Source organism: Trichomycterus rosablanca, chromosome 9 (genome assembly GCF_030014385.1).
Source record: "Trichomycterus rosablanca isolate fTriRos1 chromosome 9, fTriRos1.hap1, whole genome shotgun sequence".
In the NCBI taxonomy this organism is placed as follows: Eukaryota; Metazoa; Chordata; class Actinopteri; order Siluriformes; family Trichomycteridae; genus Trichomycterus; species Trichomycterus rosablanca.
This window is the reverse complement of record NC_085996.1, coordinates 13324740-13345220: the sequence shown is the minus strand read 5'-3', so window position 1 is coordinate 13345220 and position 20481 is coordinate 13324740. Positions and strand designations below refer to the sequence as shown.

The 20481-nt window shown below is 42.9% G+C and overlaps 1 protein-coding gene and 1 long non-coding RNA gene across 3 annotated transcripts in view; one reads left to right on the top strand and one right to left on the bottom strand.

Annotated features, from left to right (window-relative positions):
• sesn1 (sestrin 1) overlaps positions 1-20481 on the top strand; it is a 124178-nt gene that overhangs the window by 18899 nt on the left and 84798 nt on the right. The window lies entirely within an intron of this gene.
• LOC134319888 (uncharacterized) lies at positions 9539-13140 on the bottom strand. Its single transcript, XR_010013575.1, has 2 exons — positions 13027-13140; positions 9539-11260 (listed from the first exon to the last, which is right to left on the bottom strand). It is a non-coding gene; the product is annotated as an uncharacterized LOC134319888 (long non-coding RNA).

Below are 20481 nucleotides of genomic sequence, written 5' to 3'. Positions count from 1 at the left end.
TGTCAACAGGTGATTTTAATCATGGTTTGGTACAACAGCAGCATCCAGGAAAGGATCAGAGGATCTCCAGTTTGTCAACAAATGTGTGAGAAAATTATTAAAATGTTTAAAAACAATGAACCTCAAAGAAAGATTGGAAGGGATTTGCATATTTCTCCCTCTACAGTGCATAATATCATTAAACCATTCAAGGAATCGGGAGGAATTTCACTGCATAAAGGCCAAGGGTGCAAGCTTAATCTGAACACACGTGATCTTCGATCCCTTAGACGGCACTGCATCAAGAACCGCCACTCAACAATAGCTGATATAACCACATGGGTGAGGGATTACTTTGGCAAACCTTTATCAAGCACTACAATACAGAGTTACATGCACAAATACCACTTAAAACGTTACTGTGCAAAAAAGAAGCCTTAAGTTAACCATGTTCAGAAGTGGCGTCGACTTCTCTGGGCTCTGAGGCATCTAGGATGGACCATCACACAGTGGAAACGTGTATTGTGGTCAGATGAATCAGCATTCCAGGTCTTTTTTGAAAAAAATGGATGCCAAGTGCTCCGGGCCAAAGACGAAAAGGACCATCCAGACAACAAGCAACAAGTCCAAAAGCCAGGGTCTGTCATGGTATGGGGCTGTGTCAGTGCCCTTGGCAAAGGTCATTTACACTTCTGTGATGCAGCATTAATGCAGAAAAGTACATTGAGATCCTAGAGCAACATATGCTGCCTTCAAGACGTCATCCTTTCCAGGGACGTCCATGCATTTTTGCACACATAACAAAGGCATGACTTCGGAAGGAGAGGGTACGGGTACTGGACTGGCCTGCCTGCAGTCCTGACCTGTCCCCAATAGAGAATGTGTGGAGAATTTTGAAATGAAAAATGCGACAGCGACGACCCCGTACTGTTGCACATCTTAAGACGTGTTTGCAGGAAGAATGAGACAAAATAAAAGCTGAAACACTAAATCACTTGGTCTCCTCGGTGCCAAAACATCTTTTAAGTGTGGTGAAACGGAATAGCAACATTACAAAGTGGTAAATGCTTTACTGTCCCAACTTTTTTGGAACGTGTTGCAGGCCTGAAATGCAGGAATGGATGTTTATTGCTTGTAAAACATAAAATATCTCAGGTTCGTCCTGTCTGCAGTGAAATAAAAGTTAAAGTAAATGTAAGAAACTGTGTTTCTTATATATACACCAAGAGAATGGTAGAGGTTTGAATGCTTGACCTCAACAGTCTGTCATGCAAAGAGTGCATTTTGCTGAGGTTTTGGTCTCTGTGGATTGATCATCAGTCACTGAATGATTGATTATTATGAAAACTATTTTAATTAATCCTATGACCATTGCAGTCACCAGATCTTAATCCAGTTAAGCACTGGTGAAGACTTTTCAAGTTTAGTTGTTGTGTGAGACCACACTCTTAGCCAAATATCTTTTGGAAGAAACGTCGTCCATCTGTCCAGTGCAGATTTTTACCCATCTGAAGATCAATTTTAGTTTCTTATGGCAAGTAACCGACCCAAATACATTCCAGCAGGTTTGACATTAGCCTGCTCCACCTCTGTAAGTTTGTTTTCTTGGTTTCCACCATGAACTTGAATTCTCAGAAATGCAACCATTGCTTTTTTATACCCGGCCCCCACTGCTCCATGTTTTTTGATCCGCTCTCTCTCTCTCGGCTGGTCATGAGACATAAATAGGGGGTGTTTTGTAACCGTTCCTTGCTATCACTGACTTGTAGCATTTACTTTGCCATAGTTTCTAGGCAACGGTTAATAAATTGCACCTGACCCGATGACCAGAACAGTACTTAAATATCACATGATGGACACAGGAAGAACAAAATTGATTTTTGTCCATAACATTTAAAACACCTTATTGTTTCTGCACTCACTGTCTATTTTATCAGCTCCACTTACTATATAGTATACTACAATTACTGACTGTAGTCCATCTGTTTCTCTACATACTTTTTTAGCCTGCTTTCACCCTGTTCTTCAATGGTCAGGACCCCCACAGGACCACTACAGAGCAGGTATTATTTAGGTGGTGGATGATTCTCAGCACTGCAGTGACAATGACATGGTGGTGGTGTGTTAGTGTGTGTTGTGCTGGTATGAGTGGATCAGACACAGCAGCGCTGCACTGCTACCCTATAATATTGACCTAAATGTATGGAAAAAGATTTACAATATTACATAATATTGCATAATCAGGTTGACTCAGAAACAGCTCAACTGTGATGCTGACCGCAGCTGGTCATGTGATTCCAATCATGTTGACCAATCACAGGCAGTGTTGGGTCTCGGCCGGCGCACCACAGTGCAAAGCAGTCCTGGTGTACACACTGTCCTGTACAAACTTTAACCACAATTAAATCACAATATGTAAAAGAGTCTTCTTTCCATCAGTGTCAGTACTGTAGCCCAGGAATATCACCCTGGTTATCACAATTTAGATAATAAATTACGTAAGACACCAGAAAGATGTATTTCTATAGCTAGTGGCACCCTTTGGTGACAGACAAGTGAATATCAACTCTTACCCTGACCTGGTCTAATCCTAACACAATAGAATATAGAATGCCTTTGTCATATATACATATACACCGATCAGCCATAACATTAAAACCACCTCCTTGTTTCTACACTCACTGTCCATTTTATCAGCTCCACTTACCATATAGAAGCACTTTGTAGTTCTACAATTACTGACTGTAGTCCATCTGTTTCTCTGCATGCTTTGCTAGCCCCCTATTTTGCTGTTCTTCAATGGTCAGGACCCCCACAGGACCACTACAGAGCAAGTATTTCACTGCAGTGACACTGACATGGTGGTGGTGTGTTAGTGTGTGTTGTGCTGGTATGAGTGGATCAGACAGCAATGCTGCTGGAGTTTTTAAACACCTCATTGTCACTGCTGGACTGAGAATAGTCCACCGACCAAAAATATCCAGCCAACAGCGCCCCGTGGGCAGCGTCCTGTGACCACTGATGAAGGTCTAGAAGATGACCAACTCAAACAGCAGCAATAGATGAGCGATCGTCTCTGACTTTACATCTGCAAGGTGGCCCAACTAGGTAGGAGTGTCTAATAGAGTGGACAGTGAGTGGACACGGTATTTAAAAACTCCAGCAGCGCTGCTGTGTCTGATCCACTCATACCAGCACAATACACACTAACACACCACCACCATGACCCACCACCTAAATAATACCTGCTCTGTTGTGGTCCTGAACATTGAAGAACAGGGTGAAAGCAGGCTAAAAAGGCATGTAGAGAAACAGATGGACTACAGTCAGTAATTGTAGAACTACAAAGTGCTTCTATATGGTAAGTGGAGTTGATAAAATGGACAGTGAATGTAGAAACACAGAAGTGGTTTTAATGTTATGGCTGAAGCTGGGGTCAAAGCACAGGGTCTGCCATTGTACGGCACCTCTAGAGCAGACAGGGTTAAGAGCCTTGCTTAAGGGCCCAACAGTGGTTTGGATTTAAACCGACAATCCCAAAGCTCAGCCCACTAGTTTACCACTGTCTCAATGGTCTGCTGGGTATATTGTCTTTGTCACTTACGGGTAATGTTTATATAGACTGATATGAGGTGTCGCTGATGCAACCGGGTGTTTGACTCAGCTGGCTAATGTGTATAAGAATTATCTGATAGTGAAGTTATGAGAAATACACTGGCGCTGGAACTCTATGTCCTATCTGTTGATGTCACACCTCAACGAAAGAAACAAGGCATTATCCAAGTGAGAGACAGTGGGTGTGTGTTTATCTTTAGTTTTATATTAAGTGTTGAAAGTGAGCTTTTGTGTGGGGGATTGTATAAAAAAATTCCATCTGTTGCTGCTCGGCTGTCCAGAGGAACAAAATAAGTAAAAAGTACAAGCGTGCTGAATTTAAACATCTGCATCATATACAACATTGTGTAATTCCTAAAGGGAGGGCAGCAGCCATGACCGCAGAGGAAGAGCACCTCAGGGGTCTATGAAAATGCAGAATTGGGACAGAAAGTACAAAAACAAAGACTTTGAATCGTAAAGTAGGAGATCTTTGCACCACAAAAGGTGTGTGAGCTCATCTTATCTTTATATTCAAGTAAACCATTGAAAGTATTGAACCTTTACAAGTCTTACTTTTTCTTTCAGCTTAATTTTTTTAACATTTCTTCCCACTTTATCTGTCAATCAATTCCAGATTGTGAATCCGCTGTTGCTTTCACAACCCCTAGTCTGATCGAGGCGAAATGACCACACGCCCACCTAGCACTGGTGTCCAGTCTTTTTTATGGAATTGTTATGGTAATTCATTGAAGGAGTATGGTATATTTTTGGGTGTAACACTGGCAATGCTAATGTAATCAACACTTTCCAAACACATAAAAAAATTTTTTAACTGACCCACATTTAGTCCATGATTTTTACTGTGACCCGGGCAACACAGACAATGCATCAAAACGGCCACTCAGGTGGCGCAGCAGTAAAAACACATGCTGGAACCAGAGCTGGGATCTCGAATACATCGTATCGAATCTCAGCTCTGCCTGCCGGCTAAGGCTGAGCGGCTACATGAACAACGATTGGCCTGTTGTTCAGAAGGGCGGGACTAAGCCGGATGGGGTCTCTCTCTCTCTCTCATGACTGGTGCAATTACGACCTCTGCTGGCTGATTGATGGCGCCTACACAGAGATGAGAAAAGAGTGCTCTCAGGGTGTGTCTCTCCGTACACAAGGCTGGGCTGCACTGCACTCGTGAAAGTGTGGGCGATAAGATGCATACGGCATGCTGCCCACGTGTCGGAGGGGGCGTGGGTTAGCTTCGTTCTCCTCAATCAGAGCAGGGATCGGCATTGGTGGAGAGGAAGCATGACGCATTCGAAAAGAGGAGAAAATGCAGGAAGAAAAAAAAACAATGTATTAAAACAAAACACAAAACGAAATATACTTCATTTATAAAAATGGTGGCAATCTGGTCCTACTGTGGTTTACGAGATGTTCTTTTTTTCTCTGCGACCCATTTTTTTGGCTCCTGACCCACCCAAGGGTTGCGACACTGTTTAAAAAACCCTGTAGTAAAGTATACAGTAAAAAGTACAGCACTCAGGTGGTCAGTCAGCTTTGCTATCAACAGATGTGCACGAGAGATGATTGATTCACGGATGGAACCACATTATACTGCTCTGTATAAGACTCGTCTCTGGCAGGTGAAAAGAAGTGGCCGGTGACTGTGAATGTGTCTGCACTGGGTACGGGTGACCAGGTGACACAGCGGGAAGTCCTGCTAGCACACCAGTGCCGAGATTCTGAACTTCTCGGTTTGAAACTCAGCTCAGCTGGTGCCATCTAGCGGGCATAATGGGCAGTGCCTGCAGCAGACACGTTTCTGCTGGGATGGGATGACCGGACTGTGTGGGTGGGGTCTTCAAACACTGTGTAAGGACCCTGATTAGCAGATATAGAGGCGCCTGTGCAGAATGCATGGGTAAACAAGGGTTCCACTAAGGGCTGCGAGCGGGTCGGAGGAGACGTGAGCAGCAATATACTCACTTCGACTGCAATCAGGGATCCCCCAGCAGCTGAAGACTAATTTACTATGCTAAATTGGTAGAAATGGAAGAAAAATGCATTAATAAAATAGAAAATAAAAGAAACTGGGTACGACTATAGATTATTTAAATTATTATTTGCAGTGAACTTAGTGGTGCCTACAATGCTAGTGCTGGGCAGTCTTGAGCAGAGATGTTCACAAGTCACAAAATACGAGTCCGAGTCAAGTCACGAGTCTTTAGACTAGAGTCCGAGTCAAGTCACGAGTCAATATAATCTACACAAAACATATTGGAAATGTAGCGTAGAAATAAACAAATAATATGTACGTTCAGATAAAAAACAACAACAGATTAGCGACTGTATTTTGTCATTTTACGTAGTGCCTTTACTTTCCTAGTCATTGTGCAAATGAATGTAATTTGTAAAAACTGGTAACAAGAAGGCACCAGTTAAAAGCTTAAACTGATACGTTTTGTTTTCATTGCAAAACAAAAGTGAGCGATAAATCACGGCACAGCGGCCAAAATCCAAAACACAGCAAAAAACCAAACCATGACCACTGCTTACCTTAGCTTATGTTCTTCCAGATGCTATTAAATTTATAACCGTGTTTTGTCCCATTAGGAATATAATCCATTAATTTGTAAATGTGCTTATAATTAAAAACCTCCAAACTTTTCCCGGTTGTGAAGTAAAACACGAACTCGTTAGAAAGCCAATCATCTGTCTGATGGTGCAAACTGAATAAATGCAAATAACAGCATTTTTTACTAAAAATTAAAATCAGAAGGTCTGATTGGTTCAGAAAGCGGTCTTTCAACCATTAGCGCCAATTCTGTTGGAGCGTTCCATTCACCCCAGTTGTTCCTGTGAAGTGCACTATGTAGGGTATTTCACCATTTTCAGTGACATTCCAATCCAAAGGTAACGAAAATGTTCAAATGAAGTGAACTTTAAACTGTGTAGGGAGTGGGGAGCGATGCTTTATCACTACGCCTGAAGCTGGCTGTAACATTTACCCATTGCGTTCTTTGCAGGTTAAGACGGATTGAGCGTTATATGTATATATAATTATCACTGAACTAATGTTAACACATGCTGATGCTAGGGACTATTGTTGTGTACGAGGCATTTTTTTTGCGAGTCAGGAGTCGAGTCATTTGAAACGAGTCCGAGTTGAGTCTGAAGTCGCTGTGTGTGCGACTTACGAGTGCCCATCTCTGGTCTTGAGACCTAAGTTTAAGTCTTGGCTCGGCTGTGCATTCAACAGACACAGTTGTCTCATGGAGGGAAGGTCAGACAGAGAATAACCTCCTAGGGACTAGGGACTCCTATTGTGTGGTGGATGTACTGGCATTAGCAATAAAATATATAAAATAGAAGTCACATTGCAAAAAGGCCATATGGTCAATAGATAGAGGGGTGTGAAGGAGGGAATGTGTCAATATTACGAGCCAGAAGCTCCTACACAACCTTGTACTTTCTCTTCCCCGTTGGCATTTTGATTCTCACAAAGTTACACACACACTTTTACAGGCAACACGCCAAGTCAGCCAAATGTTACGAACCTGCGGTTTCTTTGAAATCCGTGAGAACGACATATAATACACTTATTACATGTTTATGTGCAGGATAATGAAATCTCTGCCTGTTTCATTTGCTAAATAAGTCTAAAATCCACTTTAATACCATTTGGTCTTGCAGAACACACACAAACACATCAACATAGGCTGCTAATCCTGAAACGTTATGAAACCAGGGTGCCCAGGATTTCCCGGAGAAAGAAAGTTAATTAAATGCTTATTTGTTGGGTTGTCCTGAAGCTTTCCCAGCTTGTAAAAATGGTTGTGATTGGTTACGTTCACCATACTTGAGCCCCTTTATAGGTACAGTTTGCCTTAAGGATATGAATGGACTTGTGCTGCTGTAGTTCATACTGTTTTTTTGGATATTTACCAATGTAAACAGACTAAGGGCCAGTCCTTTTATGATAGTTTTATATTTGGTTTTGGATATGCAAACAAAAGTCCTATCATTATCTTCAGGGTACAGTTGAAATTTGAGAGTTTTGTGTTTATTTTAATTAGGGATGCATCGATACCATTTTTTCCCAACCGAGTACAAGTACATGTATTTTTGTACTTGCCGATACCGATACCAATACCTATTTAGAATACCGTTTTTTTTTTAAACAAAAACACACGTGAGAAGTGACGAGAAGTTTAATGATACCACGTCCAAAAATGCACGTCAACAAGTAGCGAGTGATCAAAGTGTTTGTGCGCTGACGTGATGAAATCAAGGAGGAAAAATAAATGAATCTGAGTGGATTTGGCAACACGAATAGCATGGATTGTTCTGTAGTGAGTTGGAGGTTATTAAATATTTTTGCGATGTTGGTGTTTTGTTGTTATGTTTTGTAGAGAACGATCAGGTCAGAAATACTGTAAAACGTGTGTGTGTGCCGGTGTATTCTGATATAAACTATATTATCCCCCTGTCCCACCTGTTTACACTCCTCTCCTGCGTTTCCCCTCACACCATATCCTGCTATCTCATTGGCTGTTCGACATGTCACTCATTCCCAGTCGCACATCTGAGATCAGATATCTGACGTGCTAGAAAACTCGAGTGCTCGGTGAGCCGGTCGGATCGAGTTGTTGGGTAGTTCACACTTGGCGATCGAGAGCCGAGTTTTGATCGCCGAGCGAACGCCGAGTTGCTCTCGAGCCGGCAAATCTAGCGCTGACCAGCCGCGAAAATCAGGGCAAAAATCGTGTAGTGTGAACCAGGCATAACGCAGCAACGTGCACTAGGCACACGGTATCGGATGTTTAGTATCGGAGCCTCGTTTGCGAGTACGAGTACAAGTTAATGAGCGTGCCTGATACCAGTATCGGTACTCATGCATCTCTAATTTTAATATTGAATACACTAAAGACGTTTTGGCACCGAGGAGACCAAGTGATTTAGTGTTTCAGCTTTTATTTTACGTCTTAAGATGTATAACAGTACGGGGTCACATTTTTCATTTTAAAATTCTCCACACATTCTCTATTGGGGACAGGTACCCTCTTCTTCCACAGCCATGCCTTTGTAATGTGTGCAGCATGTGGTTTCGCATCGTCTTGTTGAAAAATGCATGGACGTCCCTGGAAAAGACGACGTCTTGAAGGCAGCATATGTTGCTCTAAGATCTCAATGTACTTTTCTGCATTAATGCTGCCATCACAGAAGTGTAAATGACCTTTGCCAAGAGCACTGACGGCCCCATACCATGACAGACCCTGGCTTTTGGACTTGTTTCCACTGTGTGATGGTCCATCCTAGATGCCTCAGAGCCCAGAAAAGTTGACGCCGCTTCTGGACATGGTTAACATAAGGCTTCTTTTTTGCACAGTAAAGTTTTAAGTGGTATTTGTGCATGTAACTCTGTATTGTAGTGCTTGACAAAGGTTTGCCAAAGTAATCCCTCACCCATGTGGTTATATCAGCTATTGTTGAGTGACGGTTCTTGATGCAGTGCCGTCTGAGGGATGGAAGATCACGGGCGTTCAGATTAAGCTTGCACCCTTGGCCTTTACACACAGAAATTCCTCCTGATTCTCTGAATCATTTAATGATATTATGCACTGTAGAGGGAGAAATATGCAAATCCCTTCCAATCTTTTTTTGAGGTTCATTGTTTTTAAACATTTCAATCATTTTCTCACACATTTGTTGATAAACTGGAGATCCTCTGATCATCTTTGCTCATCAAAGACTCAGCCTTTCCTGGATGCTGCTTTTGTACCAAACCATGATTACAATCACCTGTTGACGTTACCTGTTTGGAATCACATCATTATTTAGTTAGAAATGTGTTGCAGCCCTGAAATGCAGGAATGGATGTTTATTAAGAAATGAAATGAAGTTGAGCAGATAAAACATGAAATATCTCAGGTTCATCCAGTCTGCAATCAAATAAAAGTCAAAGTAAATGTAAGAAACTCTGCATTTTTATTTTATTTGCATTTTCCATACTCTCCCAGCTTTTTTCTGATTTGGGGTTGTAGATTGAAGAAAAACTCTCACAGTTATTATAAAAGTACGTACGTGAGTCAGATAAAGCTATTTCAAAGTTACGGGTTAAACAGCAGACTGAAATATGGGAGCGTCTGCTTCTGGTCTGTATTTTTAGGGATGCTTTCCACAGCCTTGTCATGTCAGTCTCGTCTCTGGCCGAGTCAGCTATGCGGTCAGCTGGTGGTCTGTCTTTGGAATCTCATGTGATTTTTGCTCTCCTTTTAGCAGGAAAAAGCTATTTTTGTACAAACATTCCAAGAGACTGGTTATTGTTACAAGGAGCTATCTAAGATATACAACAATTACAGATCAAATTGGACAGATTGAGTTTAATTACATATGAAATTGTTATTTGGTTAATTCGGAAGACACAACAACAGATGGTGGTGGGGGAATGGTTTAAACGAAACAGATCACCGTTTTGCTGTGTTGCACTGTTATGAAAAAAAAGTCAAACAAAAAATCTCTAGGAGCGGCCGCTCAGGTGGTGCAGCGGTAAAAACACACGCTGGAACCAGAGCTGGGATCTCGAATACATCGTATCGAATCTCAGCTCTGCCTGCCGGCTAAGGCTGAGTGGCCACATGATCAACGATTGGCCTGTCGTTCGGGACTAAGCCGGATAGGGTCTCTCTCTCATGACTGGTGCAATTACGACCTCTGCTGGCTGATTGATGGCGCCTACACAAAGATGACAAAAGAGTGCTCTCAGAGTGTGTCTCTCCATACACAACGCTGAGCTGCACTGCACTCGTCAAAGTGTAGGTGATAAGATTCATACGGCATGCTGCCCAAGTGTCGGAGGGGGCGTGGGTTAGCTTCGTTCTCTGGCATTGGTGGAGAGGAAGCATGGCGCAATCGGGCAATTGGACGCGCTAAAAAGGGTGAGAAAAAGGGGAGAAAATGCTTAAAGAAAGTATATCTCTAGGAGCAACAACAGCTCATCTGTGTGTTTGTTGGGTTAAGCAGTATGTTTAAGCAGTAAATAACCTGGTTGTTGCTACCTGGGTAGCACAGCAGTCTAATTCACTTGCCCACCAATGTGGAGAGTTCAAGCTCTCATGTTTGGTTGTCAGTGGTGCTACCAGCCTGGTCAAACAACCACAGACACAATTGAGCATGTCTAGGGTAAGGGAGGTAGAACAGGGTTGGATAAGGTGCAGCATAAGAAGTGGAGCTCTCTGTATGTGGTATGGCTGCATGCGAGAATCCACTGCTGGCTGGTGTAAAGAAGTGGCCGTCGACTTCACATGTGTTGGAAGAAAGGATGCTAGTCTTTGACCCTGCTTGGCGATGGTGGGATACAAGTGGCAGGGCAATTGTAGTGAGTTCAAAGTTACAAGATTAGAAAAAAGGGTGGAAAGAATCACAAACTACTAAATAACTTTTGCAGGGCTGTTGGTTGTGTAGTGTAAAGCACACTGCTATTGGACTCTGGATCAATGGGACCTTGTGTTATAAAGTCCTTTACCAGTTCTCAAAATCATATTCAGATCTAGGTTTGGCAAATGCGTTTCCATTATCATCAACCACTTCATCCTTGTTAGGGCTTCTGGTGGGCTCAGGTTCTGAGAATCACTGGGCGCGCAATGCAGGAACACTCTGGACAGGGTGTCAATCCATTGCAGGGCTTCTGAAAGAAAAGAGACAGAAACCAGACTCTTTACTGGCATGCTTATAAAGTCAATAACACTCTCAGGGTTGAGGTGCAGGGCACTACACTTAGCATTAATTTGCGACCTCACTACTTGCTGGCTGGCAAAAGCATGGCATGTTGGGACATAACAAATGCACAGTGTTTGAAATCTCACTCTCTCGCTCTACGCTTTTAGCTTCTCACAAATAGTCATTGTGTAGAGCCTAACCCTAGATAAGCTGCACTGTTTAATGTAGATACCGTGGTACGAACTGTACACTCAGCCTTTACTGGTAAACACATTTCCACACACCACACTGACCAGCTTCCAACAGGGCAAAGACCCAAAGCATGCCAAACTGGTGCTGGAATGGTTGAATTAAGCTACTTTTTACCATTAAAATAGCTTTTTAATAAGTCCTGACCTCAATTCTATCAAGAATATGTGGACTGAGCCGAGAAGTCAGGTCCATGTTTTAAAACCAACATATTTGGTTGAACTGAATTCTGCCAAGGGTGGCACGGTGGCGAAGCAAGGGTCTGTCTGAAAACATAATGAGCTGCCTTGCTGCCTACTGCCTACCTAGACAGCTGTCTAAGTAGAGAGAATTCAAGACATCGAACTCATAAGGCAGATTATTTAGACGCACTACTTAGATAGAGATTACAGTGATTCTGTCACCACAGTTTCAGCTTACTAAGCTAACACAGTTAGCCTTAGACCATTTAAATCAAAGGACTAAGGTGACACAACCTGCTAGCATGCCAGTTTTATTAAGAATTTATTTACATTTAAAATTGACTTTGTGCAGACTACTGGAGTTCCTTCATATTAATCTTACACCGATCATCCATAACATTAAAACCACCTCCTTGTTTCTACACACACTGTCCATTTTATTGGCTTCACTTACCATATAGGAGCACTTTGTAGTTCTACAATCACAGACTGTAGTCCATCTGTTTCTCTGCATGCTTTGTTAGCCCCCTTTCATGCTGTTCTTCAATGGTCAGGACTCTCCCAGGACCACCACAGAGCAGGTATTATTTGGGTGGTGGATCATTCTCAGCACTGCAGTGACACTGACATGGTGGTGGTGTGTTAGTGTATGTTGTGCTGGTATGAGTGGATCAGACACAGCAGCGCTGATGGAGTTTTTAAACACCTCACCGTAACTGCTGGACTGAGAATAGTCCACCAACCAAAAATATCCAGCCAAAAGCGCCCCGTGGGCAGCGTCCAGTGACCACTGATGAAGATCTAGAAGATGACCAAGTCAAACAGCAGCAATAGATGAGCGATCGCCTCTGACTTTACGTGTCTAATAGAGTGGACAGTGAGTGGACACGGTATTTAAGAACTCCAGCAGTGCTGCTGAGTCTGATCCACTCATACCAGCACAACACACACTAACCTACCACCACCATGTCAGTGTCACTGCAGTGCTGAGAATGATCCACCACCTAAATAATACCTGCTCTGTGGGGGTCCTGACCATTGAAAAACAGGGTGAAAGCAGGATAAAGAAGTATGTAGATAAACAGATGGACAACAGTCAGTAATTGTAGAACTACAATTATTTGTATGATTGATTTTATACATCTCTAAGCAGTGGGTGTGTCTGAAACACCTAAACTCTATCATAAAAAGCTGTGTCAACATTCTTTTGGCCATATAGTGTATATATTAGGTGTGATGTATTTTGGACGTTCACTTTCATGAATGAGTTTGTTTGTGCTCGTGCAGACGCCAATGCACTTACCGGCTAGATGTTTTCGCTTCTGTTCAGTACAAGTAGTGCTTTCAGTGGGCTAACGCCACCCTCTGACGAGATTACTCAATAACTCTCATCTGTGTGTGTCTTGTTTGTCGACGAGCCCCCTTTATTACGGGCGAGAGTCCAGAGACTATTTATGCCACTTCATTGAAGCAATACATCATTCTGGAGACAGATGGAGGGAAGGGAGAGGACATGAGGGAGAAAATTCGACTGCAAAACAAGGCCTGTTCTTCACATGCCCGGCCGCTGCACCACCACAACACGCTCTCCCGTTGGCTAAAGCTCGGATCCCTGGTGAACTGTGATTGGCTAGGAGCACACACACCTCCAGAATGTGTTTGTGCCAAAAAAAATTCAAGCATACGAGCACAGTGGGAGTATAGAAATAGGAGGGGGATGGGGAATGCGAGTGCCTCAGATGCTGGACGCGATTCAGAAACTTCTAGGAATGGTGCTCGAACAAAGGGAGTCGACCCATTTTAAACTATGTTTTTAATGAGCTTTCGTTCGGCTCTTTAATGGTCTAAATTGAAATGTGTCATGTCTGACAAACTACTCAGCTTTGTCAGTGTATTGTAAGACAGGCCTTGATAAATAGGTATTTCTAAGAAGTACACAATGTTTCAAGCTCTTGAGCGTCAGCTTTAAAGTGATCAGCAGTAAAAATAGGTTTAAAAAAAGCTGGTACTCTACATGATCCTGTAGAGTTATCATTTTAAATCTAGGTATGGTTTATTTTTTAATGTGCTTTCCTCCCCACAATTCTGTCAAAAAAACATGCTGATCTTGTTACGTGGGAGAAAGGAGGACTCAAGTGCGGAGATAAAAAATAATAATTTAATTTTTTTTTCAAATGGAAAATAATGAACACAACACACAAAACAGAAACAAAAACCAATCAGGAACCCCGATGGATGCCGCTGGGCGCTGCAGGCTACAAAAACAGAAAAGGGAAAAATAAAGAAAGCTGGACACGAACCCCGGTCGTTTAGGAGGGAGCCGGGCGCGTAACCAGCGCGCTACTGTAGCGCGGGTGAGCAAGTGTGTGTAGGCGCTGAAGGCGCTACAACGAGCTGACGCGGGGATAAAGAACCTCCGCTGGAAACCTAGCCCCAGCACAGCGGTTGGCTAGTGAAGGTAGCGATCGGCGGGCACTTCGCTTGTGGATTCAACAATGGAAGCACACCGATCTGAAAGAAGAGAGAAAGTCAAAGGTTAAGATAGGCAAGCTCACAGATGCGGATTCGAACCGGGGTTGTTGGCGGAACAACCGAACGCTTAACGGCGTCGCCACCCAACGGTTTCAGAATCCCATGACAATAATACTTAAATGCACTATAGCGGGGATTACAACAAGCGCTGTAGCTCGGCGCTGATTGAAACCGCTAGTGCTAAATGCTAAGCGTTAAAACAAAAGCCGCACCACGCTAATTCTAAGAGAGGTAAAAGCAAAAGACTAACTACCTCGACCTTGCGGTCTACACACCCGAATGGCCTTGTGCCACCAGGGGTACCACCTAGTCCTAAGAAGGGAGCGTGGGCGCGCTGCCAAATGAGAGCAAGAGAACCCGTCAGAGACTCAGTTAGGCAAGCTCATAGATGCGGATTCAAACCGGGGTTTCTGGCGGTACAGCCGAACGCTTAACGGCGTCGCCACCGAACGGTTTCGGAATTCAATGACAATAATACTTAAATGCACTATACAGATCACAACAAGCGCTGTAGCTCAGCGCTGATTGAAACCGCTAGTGCTAAATGCTAAGCGTTAAAACAAAAGCCGCACGAGGGCTGCACGGCGTCGCACCATGCTAATTCTAAGAGAGGTAAAAGCAAAAGACTAACTACCTCGACCTTGCGGTCTACACACCCGAATGGCCTTGTGCCACCCGGGGTACCGTCTGGCCCTCAGAAAGGCATGTGGGCGAGCCGCCATCAGCCCTCACGGACACCGAAGTGCCAAACAAAAAAAAGGAAACGAACGCAGAAGGTGCGACGCCTGCAGCCTGGCGGCGCCCCCTTAAATAAGGGAACCGCAGCTGCAGGTCGTTCGCCCTGACGAGCTGGCCAATTATTTAAGGCCACGCTCTTTACTGCTCTGTAAGGCCTGCGACGTCAGAACGAGTGGTAAGTTCCAACGAGGCCGCAGAACCTTACAGATCTGTTTCTGATTTCATCTGAACAATGATGGTTTGTGTTCAGAACACAACAGATGCTGGTAATTGACCACAAAACCAAGTATGATCCAACAAATGCTGGCCGGCTCTATGGAGAACTATATTTTCCCTGGAGTTAAGACATATTCATGGTACTTGAACTAAGACCTTTCTAAACATTTAGTTAAAGTAATCCATTAACCCTTTAATGGTCTCACCAATAAAATAATGTTTAAAAATGTTTTCACCCATAGTTCAGGGGATTTGGATTTTTTTAAATCCTGACCTAAATTATGTCAAGAATATGTGGACTGAGCTGAAAAGTCAGGTCCATGTCTTAAAACCAACACATTTGGTTGAACTAAATTCTGCCCAGGGTGGCGTGGTGGCGAAGCAAGAAAGGCCTGTGTTTGGCTGGATGGCCGGGGTTCTTTTTGGGTCTGTCTGAAAACCAAGTTTATTAGTCTTCTGCTGCTGGACACCCCGTTCGCATCCGAGGAGGGTATATTCGCCTGACACATGCTCCCTCCGATGCATGCATAGACCACGATCCCTTCTTATTCGCCCATAGTTGAGTGGATTCTCGCTTGAGGTCAGTCTTGCGCGTGGAGAGTCACACGCAGATCTCCGCATTCCTCCACTTCTTGGCCTACTAACCTTACACAGTTTTAGGCCGGTGTTTTCCCACCCGGCAGACTAATGTCCAATTTTTTCTGCTTCAGGCACTTGCAATTAGAACTCTGAGAGTTTATATTCCCAGCCCTGGTGTGCTAGCGGAATATCTGGGTGCTATACAACAGATATATTGAATTTATATCACTAAAGAGTTGAAAACAGTGGCATGCACAAGTGTCTTTTAGAAACGACAATTCAAGTCTATGAATAAACCCTGAAGAAATGACATTTTAACATATTAAACGTACATGTGTTTATCAGTCTGTCTAAAGTCAATATTTGTGCTAATAGGGTTAGGAACTCCGTTTGCTATCAGTACAACCTGAATTCTTTGAGGCAGAAATTCCACCATGTGTGGAGAACATTCCTAAAATATACAGTATTGTTCATTTGATTGCATTGCATAATTGCTGCAGATTTTTGAGTTGTACATTCATGCTGCCAATTTCTAGATTTAGCACGTTTTGTTCTTATTGGCTTCAGATCTAGTGACTGGGGAAGGCCACTGAAGTACATTGGTCATAAAGAGAAGCATGTGGCAACAATGAATAAATGAAACAATTTCATTGTACTGTACATGTACATATGTCTACATTACCATAATCTTAAACAAGGTTGATCTTATATTATAATGAGCTAATTAACCACTTGGCTTCCAGTGGCTTCCAGTATAGGCAGTAATCTTAGGGCGAAACTGGAACTGATTGTTCAGTCGTAACAGCCGCTTCATTTCCCTCTCTAAAAAATGTGAGTGGCCTCCGAGCCGCTGAGATGTGTTTTTGTAGCATTTGGCTTCATGCCAGATGTAGGTTTTTATCCAGCATGAAAACAGTGCAGAGCTTGAGCTGTAAAGTGTAGGAGGTCATTAACCTCTCTTTGCCTTATCATGTCACTGAACATTTACATGTGCTTATCTTAGAAATGTCAGCATTTATGCCATATATATGAGTGGCCGAGACTGAAATACATGGTAGGTGATGAAGGATCAGGACTACTCTTTTAAAAGCGAAAACTACAGTATCACCACTATAGGATTCAATAATTAAAGACTACTAGTGTAAATGCTTCTAATTTGCTTTTTTTATTTTTTTTTTATTTAATGCAATGTTTTTATTATTATTATTATTATTATTATTATTACAAATCATAAAATCAGCATAACAATTTGACTGAATTGTTGACTGTTGGAAAATGTACATCAATTTCAGTATTTGTAAGTATTTGGCACTACTGAAAAGTGGGTAGTGGGTAGCACTGTTGCCTCACAGCAAGAAGGTCCTGGGTTCGATCCCCAGGCGGGGCGGTCCGGGTCCTTTCTGTGTGGAGTTTGCATGTTCTCCTTGTGTCTGCGTGGGGTAACATGCAGTCAGGTTAATTGGAGACACTGAATTGCCCTAGATGAATGGGTGTGTGTTTGTGTGAGTGTCTGCCCTGCAATGGACTGGCACCCCGTCCAGGGTGTTACTGTGTGCTTTGTGCCATTGAAAAGCTGGGATAGGCTCCAGCACCACCCCCCCCTCCCCCCGCGAGCCTAATTGGATAAGCGGTTAAGACAGTGAGTGAGTGAGTGAGTGAGTGAGTGAGTAAAATTAGAGTTGTATTTTTTTCCATTGATGCCCATTGCGACCGCTATACGCTGGGGGCAAGTACCTAGGTGGTGTGTGGTGTAACTTGCTTGGTACCTCTGAGATCTGGGTTCAAATCTCTGCAGTGCCTTTAGCCATCGAGGGGTGTGGGGGGTTAAGTGAGTGGAGGTTTTAGGGTGGGGATGGCTGAAGCTCTGCAATGGATTGACACCTTGTCTAGGGTATTTCTGCCCTGCACCCAATGTTAGCTGGTGAGAGAGGCCCTCTGGTGACCCTGACCAGGATAAAGAGTTTGATAAAGATGAAATGAAAACTGAAGCTCATTGAAGTTCAACTATTATAAATATATATGTTATACAAAATACTAAGAAATCTTGAAATTCAAAACACATCATATAGTTTTACTTGGAGACAAATCTGGACTGCAGGCAGGCCAGTCTTGCACTCGTACTCTATGTCAATGAAGCAACACTGTTATGCGTAATGAGGCCTGGCAATGTCCTGCTAAACTAAGCTGTGGCGACTGGAGCATCCCATATCCACGACTGATGTTGGCTTTTGCACCTTTCACTTAACAGTCTGGCTAGAAATGTTCATTTTTGATGCAGAGAAATCGACATCAGTTTTCCCCAAAAGCAAGCTGGACTGTAATAAGCTGACCACAGCTTACATTTCCACTGTGTTTCTGTATAGAATTGATGTATGGCTTACTTACTCTTTGCGTTCAGCATTTCAGGTTGCATTTCTTAAGACTGTGTTAAATGACAACAGTTTTCCAAACTACTCTCAAGCCTGGGTTTTTATATTTATTACAGTAGCGTAAGGGTTTCTTATGCAATGCCATCTGAGGCATCAAAGGTCATTAAAGGCACGTTAAACTGTGGTTTCTGGGGTTATCCTACCCGGACTGAGGTTTTGCAGGATTCCCTGACTGTTTTCACAATATTATGTATGGTAGATGGTGAAAGACCTTAATTATTTGCAGTTATTGTGTTGAGAAATGTTCTTTTCGAGCTGATTGACAATTTTCTCACAGTGTTTGGCAGTTGTAGCGTAGTGGTTAAGCTCCTGGACTAGTAAGCAGAAGGTTGCTGGTTCAAACCCCACTACTGCCAGGTTGCCACTGAGCAAGTCCCTTAACCCCCAGTTGCTTAGACTGTATACTGTAAGTCACTTTGGATAAAAGTGTCTGCTAAATGCCGAAAATGTAATGGAAATAACACAAAGTTGGGAACCAAGTACTAAATCTTAGGTGTAACGTCCTTTTAAAGTTACAAAATGCACTCAAGTTGGTACAAAACATTAAAAGAACATTAAAAGTAATTTCCTTGTACTTATGAGTTAAATAAAGACTCTGGAGAATTAAAAATAACTGCACAGTCTTCTCATGCAGCTTGTTTACCATCTCAGAAATCTTGGGGGTATAGAGAAGGCCAAAAAAGGGTGTTGTTTGTGTTCGCACATGGACGGATTAAATCAGAAATATTTATTGCATCACACGAGCTCCCACCTTCTGCCTGTAGAGGGTAACGAAAGGTCACGAGATTCCTTGAATGTCAGGCAAACACTCGTACACAAACACTTTTCTGTCACTCTCTGTTCCCCGAGTTCCTCCCTGTTCCTCACGTTCCCCCAACCCCACCCTTGTGTTTGTGTCAATAGCATGTGTCACTGTCATTGCTGAGACTCGGTACTATTGAGTAGTTGTGGATGCAAACAGGGCTAATCGCAGCAAGATAGAAGAACTAGGAAGGAATGTCACCCTGAGATGCTGTAAACACTCTGATTAGCCCTTATTAGCTTGTTAGAGTCCCGAGCAGAGCCTGTGTGTGTGTGTGTGCTTTCCTTCCCCACCAGTCTTCAGATTGTTTATTGATGATGGTATAAGTCTGGACATGTTTGGGTTGGGCTAACTCTCAGAATATGCTGTTTTTTATTGTTTCCAAGATTTTTATCAATCCAAAATTACTCAGGTAGCAGATTGCAAAAAATACAACCCCAAATCAGAAAAAGTTGGGACAGCATGGGAAATGCAAATAATAAAAAAGCACTGCCTGCCTGCAGTCCTGAACTGTCGCAAATGCATTTTTCATACTGTCCCAACTTTTTCTGACTTGGGGTTGTGTGTATATATACAGTGGGGGAAATAAGTATTTGATCCCCTGCTGATTTTGTAAGTTTACCCCCTTACAAAGACTTGAACAGTCTATAATTTTTATGGAAGGTTTATTTTAACAGAGAGAGACAGAATATCAACAAAAAATCCAGAAAAAAAACATTAAATAAAAGTTATAAATTAATTTGTATTTAATTAAGGGAAATAAGTATTTGATCCCCTACCAACCAGCAAGAATTCTGACCCCCACAGACCGGTTATGTGCCCATGAGGCACACAAATTAGTCCTGTCCCTGTATAAAAGACTCCTGTCCCAGAATCAGTTTCTTCCATTCAAATCTCTCGACCACCATAAGCAAGACCAAAGAGCCATCAAAGGACGTCAGGGACAAGATTGTAGACCTGCACAAGGCTGGAATGGGCTACAAGACCATCAGCAAGAAGCTTGGTGAGAAAGAGACCACTGTTGGTGCGATAATTCGAAAATGGAAGAAATACAAGATCACAGTCAATCACCCTCACTCTGGAGCTCCATGCAAGATCTCACCTGGTGGGGTAAGAATGATTCTGAGAAAGGTGAGGTCAGTCCAGAATTACACGGGAGGAGCTTGTCAATGATCTCAAGGGAGCTGGGAGCACAGTCACCAAGAAAACCATTAGTAACACACTTCGCCGTAATGGATTGAGATCCTGCAGTGCCCGCAAAGTCCCTTTACTCAAGAAGGCTCATGTACAGGCCCGTCTGAAGTTTGCCAATGAACACCTGAATGATTCAGAGAAAGCTTGGGAGAATGTGATATGGTCAGATGAGACCAAAATTGAGCTCTTTGGCATCAACTCCACTCGCCGTGTTTGGAGGCAAAGAAATGCCCGGGGGGGATGGTGTTCTTGGGGTCATATCCAGCAT